The sequence below is a fragment of the Leucopleurus acutus genome (genome assembly GCF_964270905.1).
Source record: "Leucopleurus acutus genome assembly, chromosome: X".
NCBI lineage: Eukaryota > Metazoa > Chordata > Mammalia > Artiodactyla > Delphinidae > Leucopleurus > Leucopleurus acutus.
The window spans coordinates 74,384,735-74,399,113 of record NC_139148.1 but is presented as its reverse complement, the minus strand read 5'-3'; the positions used below and the strand labels follow the sequence as shown (position 1 = coordinate 74,399,113).

The 14,379-nt window shown below is 33.9% G+C and overlaps 1 protein-coding gene across 1 annotated transcript in view; it reads right to left on the bottom strand.

The window, feature by feature from the left end:
- Positions 1 to 14,379, bottom strand: part of DACH2 (dachshund family transcription factor 2) — a gene marked incomplete at both ends in the record, with an annotated part of 629,522 nt that overhangs the window by 481,527 nt on the left and 133,616 nt on the right. The gene's annotated exons all lie outside the window — the stretch shown is intronic.

The window sequence follows — 14,379 nt, the reverse complement described above, 5'->3', positions numbered from 1 at the left end:
GCCTGAATTGCTATTAGATAGTGTTTTAAATATATGAATAATGTTATTACATTTCTGGTCTAATCCCCATTGAGTAAAGAATAATGTGAAACGTCATGTAGTTTAGGGCTTTTCTATACATGAAGGCAAGGAAATATGGTTGTAAATTTCTGTTGAAGAAAATGGCCTTGGGTCGTAACAGTTCCAAAAACAGATTCAGCAGTATTTTGTCTTTCCCCTTTCTTTCAAGAGCCTTCCTTACCATCCCATTGAGTATTCCAACACTTTAGGGAAAGAAAATCCCTTCTAGTTTTTTTTCTCATTTTATTCGGCCAACAGGATGATGAAAGTAAGCCAATATCAATGTTATGCCTTAATTTCCTAAATATGGAGCCATTAATCACACAGCTCACTATATACTGATTTCTGAAGCAATACTGAACTATCTTACATCTTCCCCAAAAGGGTTACACATGCACACACACACACACACACACTCAGACACAAACACACATACATAGTCATACACACATCTGCACAAAATAAGTTAAACACATACATAAGAGATCAATAAAAAGCCCACATAATTATCTTAGTTAACAAAACAACCATTCTTTCCAGTAGTATAATATTTCCCGGTGTTCCTAAACCCTTTAATAAAGAACAATGAAATTTAAAATGAAAAGATACAAAAAAACTATAAGTAGTGTAATTTGGCTATTTTGAGCCTTATTGTACTTCTTAGTAGTATAGAAACAGGAACTTCCTTCTAATGTCCACTACAAATATGTATGGTTAGTTCATCACCCCCTTCATAATCTCTTCTTCTAATAGCCATTTTGTTAAAAGACTCCTTTCAGGTGTTTGTTTGTTTATTTGTTTTAGAAAGGCAACTGCTTCCCTGCTTAAAGGCCTATGGAAACATTTTTAAAAAAACCCACAGATGCAAACATGTATCTGGTGTTGCGGGGGAAAGGAGGTGGCAGTGAAGGAAGGTGAGCATTTTTTCACCTACTCTTGTGTTTTTGTCACTTGATTGTCAGAACTATTTGATTTTGCTTTATAGTTCACTCACACAACCTGTTTTGAAATTACATTTTCTTAAGGTAGAATATACTCATACATACCAAGTCAATGATAATGCATACTTCCTTAATCCAATGGGCTTTATATTGGAGGACTTTTTCCCTTTTACCAGAGATCCTCTTTTTTTAACTATAAAATTTCCTGAAGACAACAGAACTTTTTTGACTGTCACCATATGTACATAATCATACTAAGTTAAAAAATAATTTAAGCCTTCTATAGCTTGAGCTTCATAGATTATTTAAGCATAGATTTTGAAATTACCAAATATTGAAACATTCTTGTTAGAATTATACAATAAATATATAAACATCCATGAGTTAACTGTCCTTTTATTAAGGATCTTAAAATTTCTTAGAAAATTAGGAGTTTACCTTGACTTTTGAAAATTTCTCATTTGTCTTGTCAAATGTGAGAATGCATTTTACAATACTGCCTAACACTAGCTATAATTCTAGGACTTTAGGGACCACATGTTAAATACATATACTTTATTTTTGACATTCAAAATAAAACGTGACTTCTATATTTCTGAATTTGTTCAGAAGCAGTATTGTTCAATCAGAATAGTAACCATATATTTAAAATTCCAAAAGATCAATAAAACGTTTCCTATGCCTTGATATATGTAAAATGATTGTACACCTCAAAAATACACAAATTTGATTTGCCAGTTACCTCGATAAAGCTGGAAAAATGTCTCAGGTTTTTAAATGGGAGTCACCTGTTAACCTGGCATATATGACCATACTTTGGGGACTACTAAATTAGGCTTTAGCTGTTCCTCATACAGATAATATCTTTTAGTCATGTAATGTATTTTCCTTGCCCAATACAATAATCAAAATGTTGATTTGGGAACAAATATGATAAATAAATAGGACACAAGTCAAGCAATGCCCTGCCCCTACCCCTAACTTCATCTGTAGGGGATAAATGACCAGTAAATACGTATTGGTAAAATTTTTTTAGTTTCTTTCTGGAGACATAATTAAATCATGTTAACTTTTGCATTTTCAGTGTTGGAGGTTTTGGGGAGCTTCCCTCACTCTTAACTAATAATTTTATTCATTTTATATGTCAACTCTTGCTCTACAGCAGCTTTTATAAACCTGTTTAATCTCTTTAGAGATCCTGGAAATTCTTTGACAAGAATGTATTTCAAAAGCAAAAGGAACTGAAAGAGGCCTGGATATTTTAGGCTTATTTAAGTTTCCAGAGGGTATCCAAACAACCTCTTGATCACTTAAGTCTCTAAAGGCATGATCTTCCGATTCAAGAACCTGAAAAATAAAACTATTTTCCTCCTTTCAGAAATTTATTTTTCCTAGAACTATTTGAGAATAACAAAAACCTTGGTCATACTAAATATGTTTCTTCTGAAATACTTTGGTGCATGAGCTTGACTCTTTAAATGTCAGTGTGATTTAAAGACACAGTCTAAAGTAAAAAAAAAAGGGAAAATTACATACGGGATGGGTTGATAGTAAAGATAAATGAGCTTACAGCATTTTAAAATTTTTGTTTGTAAGAAAGGGTTTTCAATACATATATATTGTAAATATCAGTCACATAAATGAACTTTAATTATTAGATAAACTATCTGAAATCATTTCTACTGTATAAAATTTTAGCATTAAAATCCTTCAAAGCCTTCATAAATTTTAAATTATTTATTGTTGTGGCATATTTGTTCACAATATTTCTGTTGGAAATTTTTCTCCTTGTTTGTAGGTTTGGCTAAAGACACCATGAGTGACCCCTTGAATCTTGTCTGTTGATCCATATGGGCGTTCTAGCCAGCCTTTTGTAAGGGACTTTTTAAACCCTGTTACCTAGTTATATTTCATGTCTTCTGGTTGATGATTATGTATTTTTATAGTATGTTCAGAATGGCTCAGATAAAACACTAAGTAAATGTTCTAGAAACCAAACCAAACATTTATGGTAGATGTACATTAAAGCCCCTGAGACATTGGATGCAAACACTGCTTTATCAGCTTTTAGTTAACTTTGGTTTTGATGGTTTGATAACACACTGAGATGATAGTAAATTGTCCTACTTCTAAATTGTATGCTGCCTGTGGAGAGAACTTTGTCGCAGCCTCCAACTGTTAATTGCTGATTAAGATGGTGTTTCCTTCATAACATTTATAGTAATGTGTAAATATTTTATTTATTTACATGTCTTAGATCTATTTTCCTTTTGAAATGCAATCTCCATTGAAGAATGAGTTTAGGTTTCTTGTTCATAGACTAGGCACTCAGTAAAAATTTGTCAATGAACTGAACATTGGCTATGTGAAGGGACAATTTACTCATTTAAATCCATCACTGTACAGAGTCTTAAAGCTTATTCTAATAAAATATATTTTAAGAACCTATTTCTTCTATGCTACACTGATTTACATCATTGATGATGGGGCTTAATTTATATAAGGATAGCTGGGGTGTTTTAGAATGAGTGAACTTTCACTGAGTAGGTAAAGTTGATCAGAAATATCATGAGCCCAAATTTAGTTCATGGCATCAAATATTCTGAATTATTGATGGGTGAAAAGTATAGAGTCATTATAAAGTTATTCAAGAGAGAAAGAATATTCTAAAATTTATTTTAATTATACCTTAATTTTTTCTAACATTTGGCTTATTTGTTTAGTGAAGCTTAAATTCGATGTGAAACACTAACAGTTCTGTAAACAGAACTCAGCTAAGCTGTTTCTAACAAAATGAGTTCATTTGCCAGTTGATCATTCTGGTAATCCTATCTGGTTTAGTCTAGCTGCAGATAAAGACAATCAAGCAGGGTCAGAGCAAAGGAATCTCGGCCTGGACATGCTCTCAAAGTAATACTAAGAGGTGGGAGTGGGAATGAAGAAGATTACTTATTTCAAAGTCTGTTAAATTCTTTACATTCATCCCTTGATTTAATCTCTGACAAGGACCACTCTACCACCATTAAGTAAGATAAGATAAAATAGGATAAGATAAAATAAAATAAAAAGTATGTTCCTCACCAATTAAGACATCAGAGGCAGATACTCAACATTACAAATGATTACCTTTTGATGTAGCTCCTTTTGGTATCCAAAATCTCATGTTAAATAATAAGACCTTATTGTTACATAGTTTTACAGTTAACAGAGCATTTTTCTCATCATTAACTAAAGGAGTAAAACTATTCTGTGAGCAAAAGTGGGTTTGAAACACTTTCCCACTTTTATATATGTAGAAACTGAGACTGAAGGGTTTTTAATTTGATTCAGTGTTCTTCCACTTCCTGTTGTTGACAATATTTATCTATCTGAATATGAATGAAATACCCCTTTTTCTTGATACTTTTTTCGCTTGATCACTTTCATGATATGTAAAGAACCAACTTCTTTAAGGGTTAAGGGAAGCTCTTCAAACATACTTATAATTGGTTTTTCGTACTGATCCCACAGAGGCTGCATTTATCTCCTTACCCTATGATAGCACTTTCTTAGTTCAATATTTATCTACAAATACTTACTGATCATCAACTATGCACAAAAGCCTCTTTGCTATAGGCTATGGAGAATACAAAGATCTTCAAGCATGATCCCTGATATCAAGAATATTACGATCTGAAACGAAAGACATATCATAGTCACAAATTGTTACATTGAAAGTCTGTGAGTGATAAACGCCACATGATTTCCTGGTGTAGAGTAGGCATTTAAAAATATCAGATGAATAAAAGTTGAATGCATGGTGGTATAAACTAATAGCTATAAGAATTTAGTTGAAGCCATCACTTATACCTAGAGTGGTAAGTGAAGTCATTATGAAAGAGATGACGTTTGATTGGGGCCTAGAGGAATAGATAGGTTTTGGAAAACAAAGAAAGAGGATAACAATGCTTTAGGAAGTTGAAACTGACAGGATAGGCAGAATGAATTGCTACAAGAGTGTCTGGAGGTGAGATCAGGCAGAAGATTACTGCAATGTCCTCCGCATGAGATAACCAGGTAGAGATGAGAATAAAAAGGAATGGACGTGCAACAGAGAGTCTAAAGCTAGCATTAATATGACTTAAAGCTTAAATTAACATGGAAACAAAGTATAGAATGGAACAAAGGAGAACTCTGAGCTTATGACTGATTCCATGAAAACTGATTTTCCAAGTTCTATGAAACCAAGTTATGAATGAATTTTCAAACAACCTATTCTGTAAGCAATAGTGTCAACAGAAAGAACACTGAACAAGACATAAGGAGACTTGGGTATTAGTATCAACGATGCAACCGGATGTGTGACCATGAGCAAATGACTTCCCTTTTCTAGATCCCAGTATCCTTATTTGTAAAACCAGGGCTGGATAAATTGACCTCTCCGGCCTATCATAGCTCAAATACTCTATGGTTCTCTGATTTCCGAGTTGCCGACAACCTAACTAAAATACAGGTAGATTAAATTAAAATTTCTCTGAGAAATTAGTAGCTATTGTAACTTAGTTGCCACTCCTGAGACATACTTTTTCTTGATTCATAAATAGTTATTGCAATATCTGTCAGTGGTATTGAACTAAGGGTCATATCCTTTCTATGTTTCAGAAAAGTATTGAATGAAAATTCTTCAGACATTTTACTTCACAAAGGAAATCAGTAGAGCATTGCTCTGTTTGCATGTTACAGAAAAACTGACTTGAAAACCTGAGAAGTACAGAAGCAAGTTTCACTTCGATTGAAATTTATACATCTCTATACGTATATTGAAGTGAGTTTATTTTCAATTAAATCTTCTTCAACCTTTGCTCTTTAAAGGTTACAGAAATTCAGGGTTCTATCCTGTCTTCACAGTTAATACCTGGTAGTTCTAAGGTCAGTCTAACTCCTCTTTTCAAATGCTACATCTTTTTTAAAAATATGGTAACCAGAACTAAACATAAGATTCTAAGTGGGGTTATAGGAATGTTGCAATCTCATCATCTATCCTGTAGAATTTTAGGTCTTTCCTATAACCCTGCATGCAGGTAAAAATAAGCTGTCATTCATCAAGGAAGTCACTGTTATTTTCATTTCTCCTTTAGGCAGTTAGTTTTATCTGGGACTTCCTTATTGGAAAATTCCTAGAAACATAGAAAATGAAAGACATAGTTTGCTACAGAGAAAAACACACCACTCCCACTAACTGCTGTCTACCATCCCACTTCCTCCACCTACAATAAAAGTGAAAAGACATAACAGTATGTACATTTTCATCTATTTATTGATATATTCAACATTACCTAACCCCATCAGTATCTGCTGGTTTTATCATTTAAAATGCAAACAACTAAAAGCAAGAACCATAACTAATGGATATCTCCTTGTAGTGTCTAAAAATAAGACCATGTACACAAAGCCTCTAAGACAAAGTGGTGAAAACGAACATTTAAAAGGGCTGTGAAGGGCTTCCCTGGTGGCGCAGTGGTTGAGAGTCCACCTGCTGATGCAGGCAACAAAAGGACTAATACAGACAACTTCTGAAAAGGAGAGAAAAAACCCACTTAGTCACTTAAACAAAGAGAATAACCAAAAGAAAATATTAGGTAGTGAAATAGCTAACAGCCTTCATAGGTATTCATTTAGAGCTAATCATAACCCTTGGTGTGAATTTAGCTAAGAGATGTATATTTGAATAAGCTGCCTAGATATCCATATATTGGAAATTTTGTTTGAAGACTTATTGGTGGGCCTGTTTGATTGTGCTAAAATGTTAAAATTGACACCTAAAATACAAGACAGTATCAGAATATTGACTTTCACCAAGGAGAAATAATTATTTTAGTTTACTGGGATCAAGTGATAAAGGAAAAAACTTGTATTAAAAAAACCTGAGTGAGGGTCTTTCCTGGTGGCACAGTGGTTGAGAGTCCGCCTGCCGATGCAGGGGACACGGGTTCGTGCCCCCGTCCGGGAAGATCCTACATGCCACGGAGCAGCTGGGCCCGTGAGCCATGGCCGCTGAGCCTGCGCGTCCGGAGCCTGTGCTCCGCAACGGGAGAGGCCGCAACAGTGAGAAGCTCGCGTACCGCATAAAAAAAAAAAAAAAGAATAAAAGGGCTGTGAAACTTTCTGTCCCTCTGCTCTGAATAAGTTCCCCTATTCCTTTCTAATAGTAAAATGAGGTCAAATAATATGCTGATCTTAACATTAACCCTGGTTGCCTCTTTTTTTTTTTTCGCATTTTTTAAACACATAAACTAACAATGGTTCCTTCCCCTCTGCTCACATAACACTTTGTGCTTGCCTGTGTCATAGCACTCAGTCATATGTGTGTCTCTCACTACGCTGTGATTCTTTGAGAACAACAAAACCTAACTACTTAACACCTCCTTGATAACAAAATCAGCTCTAACATTATAAAACACGATTAAAGTCTTTAGAAGACACATGTTTGATAAAAAGTATTTGAGGTGATGGTATTTATTTCAAATGTAAATGTCAAGAGCAAGCTCATTTTTCCAGGTCTTATATCAAATCTTTGATGCAATGATATATTGCTTTTTAGTGGAAATTAAAATTAATCTTTATTTCTTTATTATGTTCATTTTTCCCCAGATTTTTATGTATACTACTATAATCTTTATGAACATAGTTTGAATTTTTTATATTATCTGATTTTAATACTTTTTATCTTGTTGCAATGCCATGAATTATGAATTACAGAAAATTTCCTCCAACTGAAATTTCCTTCCCTAAGTATTATTCCACACATTCTAGAGTTAGTTTTCTGTTGTCTCAAAAGTGTTCTGTATCATCTCACTCAGGTTTTTTTTTTTTTGTGGGGTGGTACGCGGGCCTCTCACTGTTGCGGCCTCTCCCGTTGCGGAGCACAGGCTCCGGACGCGCAGGCTCAGCGGCCATGACTCACGGGCCCAGCCACTCCGCAGCATGTAGGATCTTCCCGGACGGGGGCATGAACCCGTGTCCCCTGCATCGGCAGGCGGACTCTCAACCACTGTGCCACCAGGGAAGACCCTCACTCAAGTTTTTTTAATACAAGTTTTTTCCTTTATCACTTGATCCCAGTAAACTAAAATAATTATTTCTCCTTGGTGAAAGTCAATATTCTGATACTGTCTTGTATTTTAGGTGTCAATTTTAACATTTTAGCACAATCAAACAGGCCCACCAATAAGTCTTCAAACAAAATTTCCAATATATGGATATCTAGGCAGCTTATTCAAATATACATCTCTTAGCTAAATTCACACCAAGGGTTATGATTAGCTCTAAATGAATACCTATGAAGGCTGTTAGCTATTTCACTACCTAATATTTTCTTTTGGTTATTCTCTTTGTTTAAGTGACTAAGTGGGTTTTTTCTCTCTTTTTCAGAAGTTGTCTGTATTAGTCCTTTTGTATATTTACCCTTTTCACTTTATAAATTACTAGAGGTTACTCCCATAACTGTCTTCTCAAATAATGCATAAGCATCTTTTTTATTCATACATAGCTATGTGTATACTCCATCTGTTAGAAGATATGCCCCCTTAAGTATAAAACTTCACCAGCCATGCATTTCTTTTTTCTGAAAGTTTATCAGCAATACTGTCACAGGTAGTTGGAGGTAACTCTTCCTAACACTTTGTCTCTCTCTCAATTCAAACAAAATTTTAAAAGAATGAAAGAAAAGAACAATAAAAGAATGAATGAAAGAAAAGGACTCTACCCTTCTGTTAGTTATATGAATATGAATCATTGTTAATAGAAATGATTCAATACTCCCCAGCATGTGTTGTGGGTCTTTTCCACCCATCACATCATGCTTCTCCTAGTGTCTCTATAGTCACCCCTTTTTAAGACTCCTTAGTACTGCATTCTTTCTCTTCCACATGTAGAAAGTGTAGCAATCTTCACACTGAAAACCAAGAGATTTCAGACTGCCTCCTCATCTCTCCAGGGCAACTAGGTCTTCCCTTTTTTTCTTCTAACCAATGTAGCAATCCTACATGAGATCTTTAGTCTTTTACTCTGCTTACTTGTAAGGCCCCTGGTCTTATAGTGATCACATCCTTAAGAATGTCTTTGCATCTGTGACTGCTTCCACCTAAAAGTCACATCAAGTGGCAATAAAAGACCACACAGTTATTTTTGAAGGTGCATTCCTAGTAGGAAACAATACATTTTTTGCCATGCTTACAAATAGCATGTCCTTCTTACCTCACACTCGCCATTTACCCATTACAATCTGCAGCAAAAAAATTTTATAAATCAATAGCAATGTCACAATATAAGCATACAGGTCTTAAATTCTTCACACACAATTTACAGAGCATTTAGAAATGGGAGAAAAACTCAAAGGTGTTCAAAGTCTTGACTTTCTTTTAAAAGCGTCATTTTTGTTAAAGGCTTTTAATAGGAAAGAAACTAATGTCCTATTTTAATAGTCTTTGAGTACTAACATCAAAAAGTAAAATAAAAACCATGTGCAACACAAGGATAAATGATTTTTAATTGTAGGAGACAAAATTCATTTGTAAGTAACAATAGCCTGCTAATCAAATAGCCTTTTATATCCTTTAAATACTATTGTGGTTCAAACATTTCATCTGCTGAACATAGTATGTGTGTAGAATGTAAACCTACATATAAACATGTATGTGGTCCATCCAGAGAAATGAAATCTTAATACTAGACCACATGATTTTTCTGAACTATTTTTCAGGGGAAAAGATAATTTTATAATTAACTGTCATCATTAAAATTCCAATTTTGGTCTCTTGCTAAAAGGAAAAAAAAGACTAGTGAAAGCAATCATGTATATTTTCAATTAAGTAGAAGCAAGCTGTCTTCATAGAAGACTTCTGAAAATCAGTTATAATATAGTTTTGACAACTTCTCAAATGTTAGGATTAAGTTGTGGTTAGGCAAGGCCCATTGTCACAACATAGGGAAATTTACCTCACCACCTTGTCACATGACAATATCAACAGGATCCTTTACATGATCAAAATATTTTAATGCTGACCATATCATATTTTAGTGCAAACTTTTAAAGGTTATGCAGTTGTAAACAGGATGATTATTAGACAGAAAATTTTCTGTGGAATCTATTTGAAGCACCAAGAACACCTTAACAAAGGAAAAATGAGGCCCCAAATCAATTACTTCTTCTTTAATTACTACCTTTACAAAAAAAAAAAAAGAAAACAAGAAAATCTAATTCCAAATAAAGCAGTTAAATTTGACTTTGAAACCCTAGATTATTTGATATACTTAAAGTATAATCTAAACATATATGTCTTATTAGAAAAACTTTATTAGGGAAATATTATGTTATTAAATAGGAATAACTTCCAAACAATCTGAATTGCTTGACAAATAGTTTTTTTCCTAGAACCAGTTTTTCTTTGGGTTGAAAATTGATCAGTGTCATATACTAGATTCTGGCCTTATTTTCTTATATTTGAACTAGCCAAAAGTGCCAGAAAACTTAGAATTTAAGCACCAAGTCTCAAGCCTATACCATCTCACCAAAGGATTTTTGCCGAATACTGATGAACTGCTCCTAAGCTAATACTATGATTTCTAGAATACAAGTATTACCACAATTAAATGTAAGACTAACTACAATATAGTACTGAAAAATCATCTATTTAGCAACTGGCAAATCTACACTATTTCAGAGTCACTGTCTTTTCAAAGTTTAGTAAGTTGGTAACATGTTGGAGTTATAAGCACTTCTGTTTGCACAGGCTCTAGAAAAAGGAGAGGTTAAGTGTCTTAGAAAACATGAAAGTGTATGTTTTCCTTTCACGTGAAACAATTATTAGAATGAAGTGGGGGAATGTCAAGGAATTAAGACTTTTCTTTCCTTTGCAAATGAATTCCCCCAAGTTATCCGTATGTTGTATTGGTATATCTCTTAACGAATATTTTTTCAAAACAACCCTCCTTTTAAACTTCTTTATTTTATTTACTATACCATCTTAAATTTGTTTTAATTTATTTTAAAGATGTTGGTTAAAATCATCACTTTTAGACTTTAGCCAATTGTTTTTTTTTTTTTAAAGAAGATGTTGGGGGTAGGAGTTTATTAATTTATTTATTTATTTTTGCTGTGTTGGGTCTTTGTTTCTGTGCGAGGGCTTTCTCTAGTTGTGGCAAGCGGGGGCCACACTTCATCAGGGTGCGCGGGCCTCTTACTATCGCGGCCTCTCTTGCTGCGGAGCACAGGCTCCAGACGCGCAGGCTCAGTAGCTGTGGCTCACGGGCCTAGTTGCCCTGCGTAATGTGGGATCCTCCCAGACCAGGGCTCAAACCCGTGTCCCCTGCATTAGCAGGCAGATTCTCAACCACTGTGCCACCAGGGAAGCCCCCTAGCCAAATTTTTAAAGTTTATTTTTTGGCCATCAGCATTTTTCTGTCAATTCTGTGTGTGTGTATACATATACATATATACACACCTATATATAATTTAATAACTTCCGTTATTAAAATTAATGCCATAACGATGCTCTCTTTCTCTGAATTTATACCTCACAGTATAACTGAAACCATGGGCTCTAAATTTTATATTCATCTTTGCCCTGGGCCATAATGACTATGTAAACTCTCAACACCTTATTTGAATATTTAAGTTTCTAGCATTGTTCTAAAGTATCTAGCACTGCTCTAAAGATTAACACTCATTAAACACACAATGAATATTTGCTTAGTGAAAAGCAAGAATAATCCAAGGATTTTTCTGAAATAGTCCCAGCATGTTTTACTATAGGTATAATCATTTGGAAGTATTACAGAGATTTATTAATATGGATCAGATGTCTGTTTACCCTTTCATAATTATTACAATTGTAACCATCAAGGTAACATCTGGTAAGTTAATTTTCTTATTTCTGAATTTTTAAATGAGTGGTGGTCTCTATTATTTTTTAAATGCTGCAAAAGAAATCCTTTTGAATCTGTCATATTTAACTCAATACTTAAAGGAGAAAAATGGATATAATTTATTCTGTATTCTTTTCAACTTCATTTTCATGTCAAAATATTCATCATTCTGTCATATGATGCAAGTTGAGCACTATGTTTAGAATATTTTATAAAAATGAGCAGTTTATTAAATGTATATCTTTTGTGATAGTGCAAATATGTTTGCATCTACTGAATAAAAAACTATAAAGTCTTAGTACACCAATTTGCAAGGTATCTTGACACCTTCCAAATAAAGTCCTTCTTTAAACACTATACTTAATTATGAAATAATTTTATTTTGCAGAGAGAAAAAGTGTTAACAAAACGAATAATAATCTTGCTATGATTACACACACTGAAACACCATTATATCTCTTGAAAGGGAGATCCTGTCATAAAATATCAAGAAAGCCAATGGAGTTCTCTTTTTGAAACACTGGAATCAAATAATGGAATAAAAATTATTCAACTGAAAAAAATCATATATAAACTGAAAAATGTATCATTTCAATAACTACCATCCTTAGATATCAACCACATTTTCTTTATTTTATTTTATTTTATTTTTTTTATTGTTTTAGCGTTACGCGGGCCTCTCACTGTTGCGGCCTCTCCCATTGCGGAGCACAGGCTCCGGACGCGCAGGCTCAGCGGCCATGGCTCACGGGCCCAGCCGCTCCGCGGCATGTGGGATCTTCCCGGACCAGGGCACGAAGCCGTGTCCCCTGCATCGGCAGGCGGACTCTCAACCACTGCGTCACCAGGGAAGCTCTCAACCACATTTTTTAAAACTATAATATTAAGTAATATTCGCAATTTGCCTCTGGTAACCTTAAACACTCCAATTAAAACAACAACGATTCACTTTGTTATAAAGCAGAAACTATCACACCATTGTAAAGCAATTATACTCCAATAAAATCATAAAAAAAACAAAGACAAAAAGATAGACAGTAGGTCTACACACAAAATAATAAAATTATGCACAATATTACAAATTATATATTGTTGCTGAAAAATGCTTAAAATACACGTACATTTTAAAGAGTTTTTCAAATTTTAGCAAATTGCCAGATGGGACAGAAAAAAAAGACAAGCTGTTCTTTCATTTCCAAAAGATTATTTCAGGTTTTATATGTGTTTTGACTTAATAACGTTGTAATAGTGGGTTTTTCAAGGGTCCCTCAGAATAATAAAGTGCATACTATAACTCAAAATATGCTCATCAATAATAATGCACATTCTGGATCATCATTCAAAGATAAATATTAAGGTACGAGTAAAATATTAGCTAACATGTAAGTTTTGCTTCTTTTAATGCCATTGGGGTAAAAGTGTTTTTTGAATAAGTTATTTATTGGTCATGTATCTGTGTTCAAATTTTTTGTTTTGGAAATCATTTAGCATTGGCTTGTTAAAATTTTTCATTACCAAAAGGATAAAAAGAGATTCCATCTCTTCTTAGGAAAGAATAGGAGGGAGATGCACTCAAATCAAAAGTAATGTACATTAGCTGCAGGCCTTTGGAAGAATAACAATCACATAAAAAACACTACTGAACTATTAAACAATAGGGTGAAAATATGCATTTTGTTGATACTATAAAATGTAAAGGTCTGCTTTTTCCTTAAACCTTTATAGGGTCATCAAGAATGAAAAATTTGTTGATCTTATTTTCCTGGGGAAAAAACAGAAAAAGGTATAAGTAAGAAATGTCCATTCTAATACATGAGCTTGGATGTGTGTGCGTGTGTTTCACTCTTATCTTCCATCTACCACTCCTCCAGTGTTTTATATAAAGATGCCAACAGAACGGAAGCTTGAAGTAGCAGGGGAAATATCCTTGGGAATGAGATCATTCTGCAGGGTAGTAGTGATCGTGATATAGAAACATCTGATTCTACGTTATTATCCTACAAATGCCTATAGTGCCTAAAAGAACAGAAGACATATAGATATGTAACATATTGGATACCATTATATGGATGCCATATAAACAATGAATATTTAATTAGAGGAAACAATCTTAGAGAAACCACAAATCTAAAACGAACAGATGAATCAAATGTGCAGGAGGAATCATTCTAGTCAGCTGAAAACAGAATTTAACACTTTCTCACCTTGCTCTTAGTCTTCTACGTTACCATACAAGTTTATGATTCCCTTCCCTGCCGTAACGATATTAGAAAATCTTGTGTTCTAGGATAATGCAAGATGTCACAAATTATGGAAGGTAGATATTTTTAATGTATAATATTAAAATATAGCTCAGCCCACAGGTGACATTTCCATATGAAACTTGTATTGCAATATATTTCATCCTAATTCTTTATTTGGCCTTGAATTTTATTTTCAGGTTGATAATAGCATTTATATTCAGCATCAGAAC